Genomic DNA, 16,769 nt, shown 5'->3' with positions numbered 1-16,769 from the left:
AAAAAGAATTTATTAATTATATTTTTGTGTTTGACAAGACCTTCGAACTTGTGCCTACGTACCAACATAAAAATGAGGGATTAAAACCTCGTAGTTCGTGGTATCAATTTCAAAATGAGTGGGTTGCTTTTAATCAAAATTGTAATTTAAAATAAGCACAAAGGGCCCAAGAGTTTGCATGAGTGTTAGTTCTTTTTGTCTTTTGAAATTTTAAGTCAATATGGTTAAGTTCATTTACAAGTTTGATTAAGAAAAGAGTTTAAAAATGCAATGGCATAAGGCCAAAGTTTCTAATTTTGCAATAAAGTCTAAGTTTTGAAATCACAAGCAAAGAATGTTTTTGAAAAGGGGGAGAGATTTTGAAATTTAGGAAATGTGAGAAGATGAAGAGGTTATCCTAAGCATAAAAATAAAAGTTAAGAGTTGAAAAGATCTGACCAATGGGATGCAATCCAACAGATAAGAATGTAATATAGAAAACTCGCTTTCCCTTTGGACTTTGAATCAAGCAATAGTCAGCAAGCAATTAGTAATATGAGGAGCAAGGCATCAAATAAAGATGGCCACATCCAAGCAAGCAAGTCCATAGCTAACAGTCTTCTTTGTCTTCTCATGTATCAGATGAAATACTCCTTGATTTTTACTCAGAATAAAGTATTAGGCATGAGATCAAAATAACAGTTGCATCAAGACCATGGAGCAGATGAACTCAAGTGGATCCAAATACTTGCATCAGATGAAAATCCAAATCACAATAACTTGGTCTCATAAATGTTGGCATTGGCCAAATTCTTTTGCATATGGAATGTTGCCTAATTCTAAGTCCAAAAGTTCAGATCAAACCCAACAGTCCACATAAACATTTTTTAGGGTTTTTGGTTGTTTATTAAGTATTTTAAGGTCCTAAAACCACAAACACAAACAAAATAGACAAATAAATATATACAATAACAATATATGGCTCAAATGAGCAAAGTGAAAATGACATAAACATAAACAAGTTAAATGATATGTAAATGGAAATGAATGGTAAATGACTTGAAATTAAATTGCATAAAGTAAATGACTTGAAAGTAAAGCAAAGTTAATAATAGTTAGTGTTAGTCAAAGTTAATTAGATGTTACTGGAGTTTTGCTTTAGAATTGATTAAGTCGTTCTTTGGAGAACACTCAACCATCTATTCACAAGCATGGATCCTTGAACCAAGACATGTTCCAAAGGAAGGAAAAAAGGCCAAGTTTCCACACAATACCATGAAAGATGGGAGACTTACAATTTCACTTACTGTAATGATAAACCTTTAGGGTCAAATTTAGCTCTATGTTGAACAATCGTAATTGGAATTATGTAGAAGTCACAACTATCTGAGGTCGGGCAATAAAAATTTAGGTGCTAATGCATGTTAGAGATTTGGTATAATGAACCAAACTCCTAAAACATACCACACACTAAAAGAAAAAAGATCAAAGGATGGACCTATCTCATCCATACTTGTATTGGTTCATCTAACACAAGGTTATTGATGAACCAATTAGCCTTAGGATTTGGAGATTTCATTTGTCAATGAAAGGGATGGGAAAGAATAGGATTGAAGATGAAGAGGGAAGGGAGATGAGAGAAACACAAATTGATCATGGGAGGAATTTTATCAAATTAAAATCATTCATTTATTTTGGGAGATGATATATGCATTTCATCAATCCCCTAAATCCAATTATTTTAACTCAACGAAAGTCGAATCAACCTTGACCAAGGCTCAAACAGGTAGTCAAACATCACAAGTCAATAAAAATGGCTCAACATAATTTTTACACAATTAATCAATTAAAAATCAAATTAAAAATGCATTTAAATTCAATTTAATTTGGTCAAAACCTAAAATCTCTTTAAAACACCAAATAAGGGGCCAAGAGATTTATCCTAGGTCAAAGGACCTTAGACAAAAAAATTCATGATTTTTGAAAAGTCAGAAGTATTTTTAAACATTTAAAAATATGCACAAAAACAATTAATTCATAAAAAATATCAAAATTAATTCAATAATAATTTTAATTCAGAAAATGAAATAAGAAAATATTTAAAGATTTTTGGTGAAAGTCCCATATCTTTTGAATTAAAAATGCAATTAATATGAATTAAACAAAATAAAGGGATTAAATGAAAAATCAGAAAATAAAATAGAATTCAAAAAAACAAGGGCCATTAGATCTCCCTCATTAATTGAGGTGGCAGATCTAATAGCCATGCGCGCACTATCCACGATATACCAAGTCAAACGCGTCACACCAATGGTAATCAGAACCAAGGGCCAAGATTAAAACATTTTTAATGGATCTGATGGTTGAGAGGTGTGACAACACATCACCGGAGCTAGGGCTCCGGTCTTCTTCTCCGGTGGACCTCACTGGACTGGTCCACCATCAACCACCAAAATGAAATACAAGGACATGGATTTAAAGAAAAAATACTCAGGAGCTCGAATCTGGCCTCAATTTTCTCCAATTCCAAGTATATAAAAAGATACAGGGATTTAAATTTTGAGGAACATGAACTGAGTTGCTTCGATTTGACCTCAAAGCAACTCAATCTTCTTGCCTACATTGGTAGGACTTCAGCCAACCAAAAATCACAAAGAATAGTGAAGAATTGAGGGAGAATCGAAGAGATGAAAATTCTGAAAAATTACCTTCGAGGGAGCTTCAACCTTGCTTGATCTTGATTCCAATTGTGCTTAGCTTTGTTTTAGAAGCTTGTAGGAAGTGATTAAGATCAGAAAATGGCTTGGACTCTTGGAGTTTCAATCTTAAAACAGAATAAGATTTGAATCTCGATTTTCAAATGAAAACCTTCAAGATTATCCTTTAATGGCGAGGGTTTGGATTGCAGGTTCAAAGCTTGGGCATGAGGTCCTCAATTCTGAGCATGAGGGGTTGTATTTATAGACCATAAGATTCATTTCCATACACTTCCAAATTTTGCCAATTTTAGCAATTCACCTTGCATGCTTGCATGGGCGTGTGATAGGCCCATAAAGTGATGTATTCAGGTCCAAAATTGCTTGAGAATCATGCTGAAATCATGTCATGTGGCCATGTATTTGCGTTTGAAATGTGGAAGTGAAAATCATCCAATTGGTACCTCACATTGTACCCATGCTCAAGTCCTTCATTATTTAGCCAAATGAGAAGTTCTTAGACTTTTTGGAAAGGTGAGATCAAGGGGAACAACTTTCATGTTGAACACTTTTTCATTTGAAGCTTGTATCATGATGAATTTTAAGGTGGAAGTTTGGAAAATCAAATATGTTTGAAACTTTTCTAAGTACCAAGTTAAATGTTCACTTCTTCCATCTTGAATAACTTTTGCTATGGACTTAAAATGGAAAATGTTTCTTCATTAATGTTGTAGCTATTTCAAACTTATTCAATTTGGTCACCAAATTTACCTCATTTAGATTTGGAATAAAGGAGTTATGCATTTTAGAAGTTGAGGAAAATCACTTGTTCAATGGTAATGGTCCAAAGTGACCTATAATGTTTCCTCTTGGAACATGTATTTTCATGTTGAATTTGAACTTCCTCCAAACATAAAAGTTGTAGACATATTGAATTGGATCATGGAACTTTAATATCTTTCATATCATGAAATTTGAGCAAGTTATGGTCTTGGGAAGGTGATCTCCAAACTAGGGTTCAGACAAAATGACCTATAATCTTTTACCATACAAAATGACTTTCCAAGCAAAATTAGATCTTGACTTAAACATTAAGGTTGTTTGTAATGTCATTTTGAGTAACTTTTATCTTGGAGTAATTTTCATATGACACAAATTGTAGGAGATATGGTATATGGAACCCCTGTTTTGACCAGTTGACTTTCTCTAGTCAACCACCATGAACCATATTGCTAGCTTGATATTCTCTTGATATTTTGGAAACATGGAGGATCATATATGTGTAATATGATATAATATGAAGTATCCCTTGAAACTTTTGATCAAAATGTTGATGAAACTTGTTGAAGAAGTCACACAAGACACCCAGATGAATTAGGGTTTCCAAGGCTAACAAACTTCAAACTCTTGATGAATTATTGATCAAAATGACATGTGAAGATCATGGGGATCCATATATGATGTCTAGAGTCAATGTGAACCATTTCTTGATTGAACTCCTTGCATTAAGGGTCTCATACCCTAGATATGAGCTTGATATAGCATGGGTGAATACACACATTACCTACAAAAGTATCAAACTATATATTGGCATATTTTTGGTATTTTGGTTAATAAATGATGAAAAACAAAGTATGATACAATCAAAAGTGTGCTTGGTGATCTCTCTCAATGTAATCCTAATGAATGAGGGGTAAGGAGGATACCAAGGTGTGATCCCAAAGCCAATACATGTGATGAGGTAGAATGAGGAGAGACTGAAAATCCACAAGAGTACAATGCATTCCATAAGGAAATCTCACTGGGGCGACAGAGACTCTAGGGATAAAAGTTGTGCGTAGGCCAGGCTACGACTTAAAAAACTGCTGGAGACACAAGTGGGTTCCATGAAAATAAATCAATGGAAGGACTCGGTCGGGGATAAAGAAGAATCTGCAGGGGAAACGGGTAGATCAGAACAAAGCTGGAATACTTCGAATCAAACATGAAAAGGTGCTTCCACTGAGGAAATATGCACCCAAACTCAACTGGGGAAGAATGAACTTCAACACAGGAGTACCAGAGATATATTATCTATTACCGGTTACTGGGTAGAAATATAATATACTTTGACAGAGGGGCATCCGTTACCGGTTAGGGTAAACATATCAAGGATGACGTGTGTTCGTTATCGGTCACTGGGTAGGAAACAACTTGCTGGGGAAACATATGAAATAGGATTTACAACTACCAATTACTGGGCAGAAGACCAAAGAAAGAGAATATTCGTCACTGGTTAAAGTGAACATATCAAGGATAGACTCAAGGGAAGAATATCCATCATGGTTAAGATGAACATATCAAGGATAGACTTCCTGGGGAAACGTAAAACGAATCCGCTGGGGAAAAATAAGAGGAAGGGGATTACTATTACCGGGTCTTAGGTAAAAGTAAAGTACCCGCAAATCGAAAAAAATATTACGAGTTACTGGGTAATAAACTTTCGAGGGACCAGAAAGAAATGGTCAAACAAAGACTCGACTCGATAAGGATATAACTCAGAAGGCGTGGTTCCATCCAGACCAACAACTGGGGAGGAAACTGAAATAATAATCATCCACGAGGAAATAACTCAGTGGGGAATGAGAAAGGTTAAAAAAATTGCTTAAGGGGCTAACACTCTACAATTGAGGGAGGACAAACGCACCAAATTTGTATGGAGAAACAATATCACCATAGCAGAGGATCAGAAAATAAGGAATCAGATGCTATAGCATGCATGATGAAATATTTGATGTATGAATGCATATGTATATATGATTGATGATTGTGCTGACAAAACAATCACAAAGGATACAAATGTCACTGATTTGAATCATCGTTACAACACTCGGCTAATCTCGACAGAATGGAAGCATCAACTAGAGAAAAAATGATGGGGATGAATATAAGTCATCCATCTCTGAATATCTCAAATCTGGCAGAGGAAGGAGAAAAGATATGTTGAGGACCTGAAATGTCAACTTTGCAGGGAATTTTAGGTCAACACCATACCAAATGGGAGACAACCTTGCAGAGGACCATAAACACTGCTCAAGAATCAACACTGGCAGGGATCAGGAGTGAATTATGCTGTGGAATTTGCGGGGAGTGAAACTCTGTGCTGGATCCATGCAAACCGTTGAGAATGTGAGCCTACAACTCAGCTGGGGGGCGATTACTACTCAGGTGGGAAAATTGATTTGCCGTTGGGGAGGAAAAAATGGTCAAACCAACTGCTTGGGGAATACCAACAATGCTTTGCACTTTAGGACTCACATGTTCTCAGACCGCTGTTGATATTCCTTACCGAAATCGATTGCCTTTTAAAGTAATTTCTTTTATTATTTTAAGAAAAATGATTTTTATTTTATTATTTCAAAATTCCAAAATTATCATCATAAAAATTCAATTCTATTTGGCTGAAAAATAAAAAAGAGCATAAACAATTGGATTAAAAGCTCAACTTTATTTAATAGGATGGTAGTCTGTAAATGACAAGACTCCACAGATCTTTACAAAAATTGAAAAATGGTAATTTACATGGAAAAGGGTTACATTGAATATAATGATCACTACTCTCCCTACCAACTTCAATATCCACTATGCTCTTGGCTTCGGTTGAGGATGATGAGTCAGAGTTGACAGACTTGCTCAAAATTGCTCTCAAGACTAGAGATCAACCGAATACAATTACTTGCCATAATCCCTAATTTTTGCCTAGATTGCCCCAAGGTGGGGTACTCAATCTACCGGGATAAACTTTCTTCTTTATGTCTCTAATTTTTGCCTGGATCGCCCTTTCGGGTTTTCAATCCACCGAGACGCTCATTTTTGCCTAAGCCGCCCTTTCGGGTTTTCAACTTAGCGAGTTGTTTTTTTCTTTTTAGGCGAAGTATTTCTTGACTTTATCGGCATTTACAGGAGACGTGAACTCTTTACCATCCATAGTTGTGAGAATCAAAGCGCCGCCTGAAAAGGCTCTCTTAACAACATATGGGCCTTCATAATTTGGAGTCCATTTGCCCCTAGCATCAAGTTTAAAAGATAGAATCTTCTTGAGCACAAGGTCACCTTATCTGAATACACGAGGTTTGACCTTCTTATCGAAAGCTTTCTTCATTCTCTACTGGTACAACTGACCATGGCACATGGCAGTCAACCTTTTCTCTTCAATCAAATTCAACTAATCATATCTTGTTTGAGACCATTCAGCTTCAGTCAACTTGGCTTCCATCAAGCCACGTAATGATGGGATCTCAACCTCTACTGGGAGCGCAACTTCCATGCCATAAACAAGTGAGAAAGGGGTTACACCTGTTGAAGTGCGGATGGATGTACGGTACCCATGGAAAGCAAATGGGAGCATCTCATTCCAATCTTTATACGTCATAACCATCTTCTGATGATTCTCTTGATGTTCTTGTTTGCAACTTCAACAACCCCATTCATCTTGGGTCTGTAGGGAGAAGAATTATGATGTGCAATCTTGAAGTCTTTACAAATACTTCCACCATGTTATTGTTCAAGTTAGATCCATTATCAGTAATGATCTTACTTGGCACACCATAACGACATATAATTTGATTCTTGATAAACCTCACAACAACTTGCTTGGTTACATTTATGTACGATGTCGCTTCAACCCACTTTGTGAAGTAGTCAGTAGCCACCAGAATTAAATAATGTTCGTTTGAAGCTTTAGGCTCAATCATATCAATTCCTCACATGGAGAAGGGACATGGAGAGGAAATAACATTTAATAATGTTGGAGGAACATGAACTTTATCTGCATGAATTTGAGACTTGTGGCATTTCTTTACAAACTTGCAACAGTCAGATTCCATTGTTAGCCAATAGTAACCTGCTCTCAACATCTTTTTTCCCATAGCATGTCCATTGGAATGAGTACCAAAGGAACCTTCACGGACTTCAGTCATCAATAAGTCTGCTTCGTGTCTATCCACGCATCTGAGCAAAACCATATCGAAATTTCTCTTGTAAAGCACATCATCATTCAGGTAGAAATTGCCAACTAATCTCCTCAAAGTCTTCTTATCTTTCAAAGATGCCTCAGGCAGGTAAATATGACTTTGGAGAAAATACTCGGTATCAAAATACCACGGATTTTCATTTTTAGCTTCTTCAACGGCAAACACATGAGTTGGCCTATCAATACGCATTACGGTCGAATTAGAAACCTCATTCCAGAATTTCACCACAATCATTGAAGCCAACGTTGCAAGAGCGTCTGCCATCCGGTTTTCATCTCGAGGGATATGATGAAACTTAACCTTTTTAAAGAAAGTTAAAATCCTCCTCGCATAATCTTTATATGGTATCAAACTGGATTGGTTCGTCTCCCATTCACCTTTGATCTGATTCACAACCAAAGTTGAATCTCCATAAACGTCAAGATATCTGATTCTGAGATCAATGGCCTCTTTAAGCCCCATAATGCAAGCTTCATATTCAGCCATGTTATTTCTACACTTGAAAGTTAATCTAGCTGTAAATGAAAAATGAGTTCCTTGAGGAGTAATAATCACTGCCCCAATGCCATTACCATATTGATTAACAACTCCATCAAATACCATGCCCCAACGGGAACCAGGTTCTGGCCCTTCTTCAAGCAATGGTTCATCACAATCTTTCATCTTTAAGTACAAAATTTCTTCGTCAGGAAAATCATACTACACTGACTGGTAATCTTCAATAAGTTGGTGAGCAATGGTCAGCCAAGACACTACCTTTAATCGCTTTTTGAGATAAGTATTCGATATCATACTCGGATAACAACATCTGCCAACGGGAAATCCTCCCAGTTAAAGCAGGCTTCTCAAAAATGTACTTGATCGGATCCATTTTGGATATCAACCAAGTAGTATGATTCAACATATATTGACGCAGACTCTTAGCGTCCCAAGCCAATGCGCAACAAGTGTTTTCAAGCATAGAATACTGAGTCTCACAGTCGGTGAATTTCTTACTAAGGTAGTAAATTTCATATTCTTTCTTTCCGGTTTTGTCTTGCTGACCTAGAACATAATCCATACTCTCATCAAGCACAGTCAAATACATGATAAATGGTCTTCCTTCAATAAGTGGAGATAGAATTGGAGGCTCAAGTAGATACTCTTTGATACTGTCAAAAGCTTTCTGGCAATCTTCGGCCCAATCATAAGACTGGTCTTTCCGAAGAAGCTTGAATATCGGCGCACACGTGGCAGACATATGCGATATAAATCTTGATATATAATTCAAACGGCCGAGAAAACCTCTAACTTGCTTCTCAGTTTTGGGCGCAGACATTTCTCATATTGCTTTGACCTTGGCAGGATCAACTTCAATACCCTTTTCACTGACAACAAAGGCCAACAACTTACCAGAACGAACACCAAAAGTACACTTATTGGGATTCAAGCGGAGTTTGTACTTCCTCAAACGCTGGAATAACTTTAAAAAGTTCTCAACATGCTCTTCTTCATCACTTGATTTGGCAATCATATCATCAACATAAACTTCGATCTTTTTATGCATCATATCATGAAAAAGAGTGGTCATAGCTCTCTAGTATGTTACACCAGCATTCTTTAAACCGAAAGGAATCACTGTATAACAGAATGTTCCCCAGGGTGTAATGAATGTGGTCTTCTCCATATCTTAGGGTGCCATTTTAATCTGATTATAACCGGAAAATCCGTCCATAAATGAAAAGACTTTGAATTTAGCTGTATTGTTTACCAACATGTCAATGTGTGGCAGAGGGAAATCATCTTTCAGACTAGCTTTGTTCAAATATCTATAATCAACAGACATACAGACTTTTCCGTCCTTCTTCGGAACAGGAACAATATTGGCCATCCATTGCAGATACTCAGCGGTAACAAGGAAACCAACATCAATATGTTTCTGCACTTCCTCTTTGATCGTCACTGTCATATCAGGATGAGTTCTCCTTAACTTCTGCTTGACCGAAGGGCATTATGGCTTCAATGGCAATCTATGCTCCACAATCTCAGAATCTAACCCAGGCATATCTTGATAGGACCAAGCAAAAACATCTGAATATTGTCGAAGAAGATCAACCAACCCCTTTTTAACCTCTATACATAGTTCAGACTCAATCTTGACTTCCTTCACATCATCTTTAAAACCCAAGTTGACTAACTCAATTTGCTCTTCAAATGACTAAATGACTTTTTCTTTATGCTCAAGTAGACGAGACAATTCATCAGATACTTCTTCATCATCAGTCTCTTCTTCAGCCTCAAACACAGGGAAATCAAAGTTTGGAGAAGGAGTAGGATCATTGTATTCAATGGGTTTGGGAACCAACCTGCATAATGATTTGATATTTTGATTTTAGAGAAGTGAATTATTACCAAATATTATGCAGATGGATAATTATTATTTATTTATTTATGTTTTTTTTGTGATTACCATTTTCAGAAAAGCAAAAAGTGAAAATAAAACATCATAGATGTGGATGAATAAAATTGTATTTCATTGATGATGATTGAAATGCCAAACAATGTTCACTTCTCCCTTAGGCATAGGAGAAGGATTTTTCCTTAAAAAATGAAAACAAATTACTTAGAGCGGTGAACAATAACAGGAATATCAATAGTAACCCAATTGTTGCAAGTCTTGCCATGCGTCTCAAAATTGGCGCAACCCTTGTCTTCATCACCCTCGATCACAACACCTGAGTGTTGTTCATTACCATGGATGAACCCTCCACTGCGGAAACTCGATTGCATATCTTTAGCTTTGAAATTGAACGACCCTTGTTAAAATCCCAATCCGGCCCTATTCTTATTCTCAGCAACCTCTATCATGCGACCCCACTGATCAGTGCAGCCAACCTTAATAGCTTTATGAGCATCCTTGAAAGAAGATATGGGTGCCCCAGCTTTCTTCACTTCAGCAATAGACAAGGCTTAGAACGGAGTTCCAATCTCCTCCTCAGCTTCAACATAGGAAAAGGATGACAGATGACTCACTAAAAGCGCCTTCTCTCCACCAACAACGACAAGCTTGCCATTCTTCACAATTTTTTAACTTTTGGTGCAGAGTGGATGTCACAGCTCTTGCTTCATGAATCCATGGCCTTCCCAATAAATAGCTATAGGCCGGGTGAATATCCATTACTTAAAAAGTAATCTGAAAATCACTTGGACCTATCTTGACTGGAAGGTCCACTTCACCAATGACGGTTTTGCGAGAACCATCAAATGCTTTAACAATCACGCCACTATACCTCATAGGAGCACCTTGATAGGAGAGTATGGAAAGAGTTGACTTCGGAAGTACGTTCAAAGAAGAACTAATGTTAACCAACACATTTGACAGCGCATCCTCCTTGCAGTTCGTCGAAATATGGAGTGCCAGATTGTGATTTCTACCTTCCTTAGGAAGTTCTTCATCACAAAAGCTCAGATTATTGTAAGAAGTGATATTAGCAACAATGTGGTCAAACTGATCCACAGTAACATCGTGTTCAACATAGGCTTGCTCTAGTACTTTTTGAAACGCTTCTCTGTGTGCTTCAGAATTCATTAGCAGAGATAACATTGAAATCTTTGACGGAGTTTGGAGAAGTTGCTCCACCACATTAAACCCACTCTTATTGATTAATCTCCATACCTCATCATCATAATTAGTCTTCAGTTTGCTGGATTCACCAGACTGACACACTAGAGCACTAACTGGATTCATCGCAGGTACATCTACCTTCTTACTGGCCGAAACATCCTCTACTTCATTCGGAAAGACCGGACCAAACATACAACCATTATGGGTCACCTTTTCTATATCAGATATATTCACCACAGAACTTGCTACAGGTAACAGAACCTCTTGACCATTCTCCACCATTGTGGCATTATACTGATAAGGCATAGCTTTATCGGATGCATACGGAAAAGGGCCCACTAACCGTATAACCAACGACGATACCGATCTATTGGTGTTGTTTTTGTTGCCGCTGTTATATTGAATTACTACCCTCTCAGGGGTCTTAAACACCAGAACAATCATATTGACATCATCTATATCCCTTGACTGTTGAATCTGGATTACATTCTCGTCCATCAACTTCTGGATATCCTTCTTGATGATCATACACCCACGAGGGTTCATACTACATATTGCACAACCATCATGGTCGTGCTCGCAATCACTGATCAAACACAAAGTCCTATGCATATCCACCAAGGACCTACGGATACGTCGTACATCGAAGACTCAGAAAATTCCTAGACAACCATCCACCATATTGACAGAGGCATTACCATGAGCAGGCAACAAATTGGCTTTCACATTAGGCGCATGGTCCTCAAAGGACACCGTTCCACTCTTCACGAGCTTTTGTACTTCATATTTCAGCGGGTAGCAATTCTCAATGTCGTGGCCAGGGGCTCCCTGGTGAAAGGCACAACGAAGTTCAGGTTTGAACCACCATGGAAGTGGCTCGGGAATTTGAGGTGGATTTCTTGGTTGGAGTAGGTTCTTGAGAACCAAAGATGGATAAATTCTGCATATGTCATAGGAATAGGTTCAAAGGAGACCTTCTTCCTCTCAAAACATTGTTGTTGATTATTGTTGTTATTGTAGTTGGTTCTTTGTTGTGGTTGTTGTTGACGTTGTTGTTGCTGAATCGGAACAGATTGATTGTTAGAATTGTTAGAAAACACAAGAATCACTGAAGAAAATTGATGTTGATGCTGACACGGTTGAGAACTTCTTTTGATATGAGGCCTCATCTACCTCCCCATATATACTGAGTTAGTTTCCCCTTCCTTCCTTTTGGCAAAGCCATTTCCATACTTCTTACTAGACGACACCTCTTCCTTGGACAGTCCTTCTCCTAACCTCATCCCCATATTTACCATTTCGGTAAAGTCACTAGGGGCACTCGCAATCATTCGTTCGTAATAAAAGAAACTCAAGGTCTTTAGGAAAATCTTCATCATCTCCTTCTCTTCCAATGGAGGATTAGTCTGAGCAGCAAGTTCTCTCCATCTTTGAGCATACTCTTTAAACGTCTCTTTATCCTTCTGAGACATAGACCTCAGCTGGTCTCTATCGGGCGCCATATCCACATTATACTTGTACTTCTTAACAAAAGCTTCACCCAAATCATTGAAAGTATGAACACTTGCACTGTCTAGCCCCATATACCATCTTAGATCAGCACCAACCAAACTGTCTTGAAAGTAGTGAATCAGTAACTGATCATTATCAGTTTGAGTTGACATCTTTCTGGTGTACATAACAAGGTGACTAAGTGGGCAAGTATTTCCCTTATACTTTTCAAAGTCAGGGACTTTGAACTTCATCGGGATCTTCACATTTGGCACTAAGCAAAGTTCAGCAACACTTTTACCAAACAGGTTTTTTCCTCTCAACATTTTCAATTCCTTTCGTAGCTCAAGGAACTGATCTTTCATTTCATCCATTTTCTCATATACATCTGGGCCCTCAGATGGATCAGAATGGTAAATGGTGTCCTCAACATGAGGCAAGGTATGAACAACTGGAGGTGGCACACACATGACCGGGCTAGATGTCAGCATAGAAGAAAAAGTGGGCGCAAACCCTTCAAGCATGAAATTTGGTGGAATTCCTCACGGGAATCCAGCAGGCATAGACATACCGGATTGAGTAGCAGCAACAGGAACGGTTAAGGTAGCCACCTCGGAGATGACAGTCCTCTGAGGAGGAGTTGCGGGAGTTGGTGAAGATTGATTCTGCGCAGCAAGAACAGACTCTATCATGGCAGTCGACCGTGCAATCTCATCCTTCATCTCTCTGTTCTCTTGTTCCAAATGTTCCATAATTCTGGGTTGATTGGCGTGAGTGTTGTATTGGTGAGTCAGCTTGGCTGAAGCACAGAAGAATAACCGATGAAACGTCTGGAAAAAGAAAACCTGATATGCAGATGATGCATGAAATGCAATGTTTTTGATTAGTTTAATTTCAAGGAACATGTTATTTTATTTGCAAACATATAATAATAATAACAATTTGATTGACCATAAAAATCTCTTTTTATTCATAGATCTTGGAAGGATTACACTGAGTACATTTTTAGAAACCAAAGTACAAATACAAGAGAAAAGGAAACTAATTATCCTAAGGATCCCCTAGCAACAGTGTCAGATGATCTGGCTGTTGACGTGTACTTCCTTCGGATACGTCGGATCTCGGTCTCAAAAGATGTCTTCATTTGAGCCTTTTCAAGCACAAGCTGATCAACAATCTTCTTCCAAGCACCGAAAGGTTGAGGCATACTAGAGGAAGGTAGACCCTCTGGCTCTCTCTGTCTCTTCACTGCTCAATCTTCAAGAAGTTCAATAAACGTGTCTTTGTCCTTTGACTCAAGTTGCAACTCTTCATGTTTTTGGCTCAAAGCATAGAACCGCTCTTCCCATATATCTCTATCTTGCTTCATCTTGGTGAGTGCGTCGTCCAACTCCTCTACATCTTGGTTAGGGAGAGTTGATGGCTTAGCCACAACCAAAGACATAGGTCTTTCACAAGCATACGACATCTTCAACTTCAAAGCTCTCTTCTTCACCCAAGTAGTGTAAGCTTCCAAAGCTACACAGTTGCATGGACAAAGCTCAGATCTTCCTTTCCTATGCACATTATGCCAAGCATGTGTCATCCTTTGCTTCAAATGTTGGGGATCTTTACCCTCTTGATAGAAAAGACCTTCTAACTGAGTGTTATTAGGTTTGTCTCTCAAGGGGAACCCAAGTTGACGACGAGTCAAAGCAGGGTTGTAGTTGATTCCTCTTTGTGTACCAATGAGGGGTACATTAGAGAATTCACCACAACTATCAATAATATCCACACTACTCAATGCAGAATCATACCAAACAATATCATCATTAGTGATAGACATGAGTCTTTGAGACCACCGTAGACATTGCTTGTTCTCCAGAAAAGCGGGCGTTTGAGGCAAGTGCGAAATAAACCACTTGTACAGAAGAGGAACACAACACAAAATAGTCCCACCATATTTAGAATTCCTCAAATGTAAAGAGAAGTACATATCACCCAACAAGGTAGGTACAAGATTCCTAATCAAGAAGATTCTAATAGCGTTAATATCAACAAAAACGTCAATGTTAGGGAACAAAGCCAAACCATAGATGAGCAACACAAAGATGGATTCAAAAGCATCCATACTACCGGCTTGAGCAAAGACAATAGCTTTTCCAATGTGAAACTCAGAAGTCAATCCAAACATTCCTCCTTTTTTCACCCAATGAGCCTTAATCTCAGGCTTCTTCAGATGAAGAGCTTCAGCTATGATATGAGATATGGGAATATCCTCCAAACCACTAAAAGGCACCTTGTCAGAAATAGGTATTCCCAAGAGATGGGCATACTCCTCTAACATAGGCATAAGCTGATAATCGGGAAAAGTGAAGCAATAGTAGAGAGTGTCATAAAACTGAACCAACACACTCAAGAGTCCTTCAACCACATCAGTAGATAACACAAATAGAAGCTTCCCATGATATTGCTTGAAGTCCAAGGGATATAATACAAAGGATGACAACTTCCTTATCTCTTTCAAATCAGGACATCTGAAACTGTACTTCTTAGTGTTCCTTCATCCACAATCCATGGTCTGAAAATATTTGCAAATAAGACCTTAGTTCCTTGAAGTTATTTTTGTGTGATGAATGTCATGATGCACATGAATGCATGAATGCAACAATCACAAATAAGGGATCACACACAAGGCAAACACAAACAAAGATCAAGGGATGAATCAAGTCATTGTCAAGATCAATCATCCATTTTGGTGGATTATGGTTTTCACCTTATCAACACCCAAGTTCCATTAATATTGACAAGACTTGATTGGATCAACCAAGAATAAAAGGGTTTGTGGTGAGTCACGAGCATGGAGTCAGGTTAAGAACCATCCCAAAGGAGTGTACTAAGGATAAAAACCTGTAGATCATGTTCTAAAAAGTTCCCAGAGTCTTAATTTCATCTATCGGATATTATAGGTTATGATGACTGACTCATCAACCCATAATACTCTCAAGAGAAACTCGTCTGAGTGTAGTATCGCGTAACAACTGTTATCAAGTCTACACCTGAACAATCTCCAAACTACGTCCTAAATAGGCCAATTTGGGTTAAATGTTCTATGGTCCTCAGGTTCTCGGACCCCAAATCAGAGAAAGTAATGCCTAACCACAAATAACTTGTGTGACATTAGTAACTCCAAAAGGGTCTCCACTGAGTAGATGGATTTCAAGTCAACTTGTTAAGGACTACTTCACACAAGTCGAAAATGACTATACCATCTTTCTATCTTAATTGCACTGAAGTTCGGGTTAGAACTTATCTCACCACTCAGAGATCACCAAGCATAACAAGCAGATTATATCACACAAACAAGTATACAAACATCAAATATACAATTATATACACATAAAAAGTAGGCTAAACCCACTGAGGAGTACTCCCCAACAGAGTCGCCACTTAATTTCTGTAGCAGTAAATTCATGACCATAAAGCTATGGATAAGCTTAACGTCAATAAAACCAGAGTCGCCACCGCACTTTTATTTTTTCCAAAGGAAAAGGTAAAACTACGAACAAAACCCAAAGATAAGAAGTTTTCAAATCAAAACTAATAAAATACCAGAGATTACAGGTAAGGGGGTTGGTTACACAGAGGGAAGGTGTTAGCATCCAAAGTGTCTTAGGTACTCCTAGGGAGCCCTTTTTTTATGTGTGTATGTATTTTTGGTATAAAAGATGTTTGTAACAAATAGACTGTGGGGATGAGAGAAAGAATTCATTAATTATATTTTTGTGTTTGACAAGATCTTCGGACTTGGGTCTACGTACCAACATAAAAACGACGGATCAAAACCTCGTAGTTCGTGGTATCAATTTCAAAATGAGTGGGTTGCTTTTAATCAAAATTGTAATTTAAAATAAGCACAAAGGGCCCAAAAGTTTGCATGAGTGTTAGTTCTTTTTGTCTTTTGAAATTTTAAGTCAATATGGTTAAGTTCATTTACAAGTTTGATTA

Source organism: Lathyrus oleraceus, chromosome 3 (assembly GCF_024323335.1).
Source record: "Lathyrus oleraceus cultivar Zhongwan6 chromosome 3, CAAS_Psat_ZW6_1.0, whole genome shotgun sequence".
In the NCBI taxonomy this organism is placed as follows: domain Eukaryota; kingdom Viridiplantae; phylum Streptophyta; class Magnoliopsida; order Fabales; family Fabaceae; genus Lathyrus; species Lathyrus oleraceus.
The sequence above is the reverse complement of the archived record's forward strand: the minus strand, read 5'-3'. Positions refer to the sequence as shown.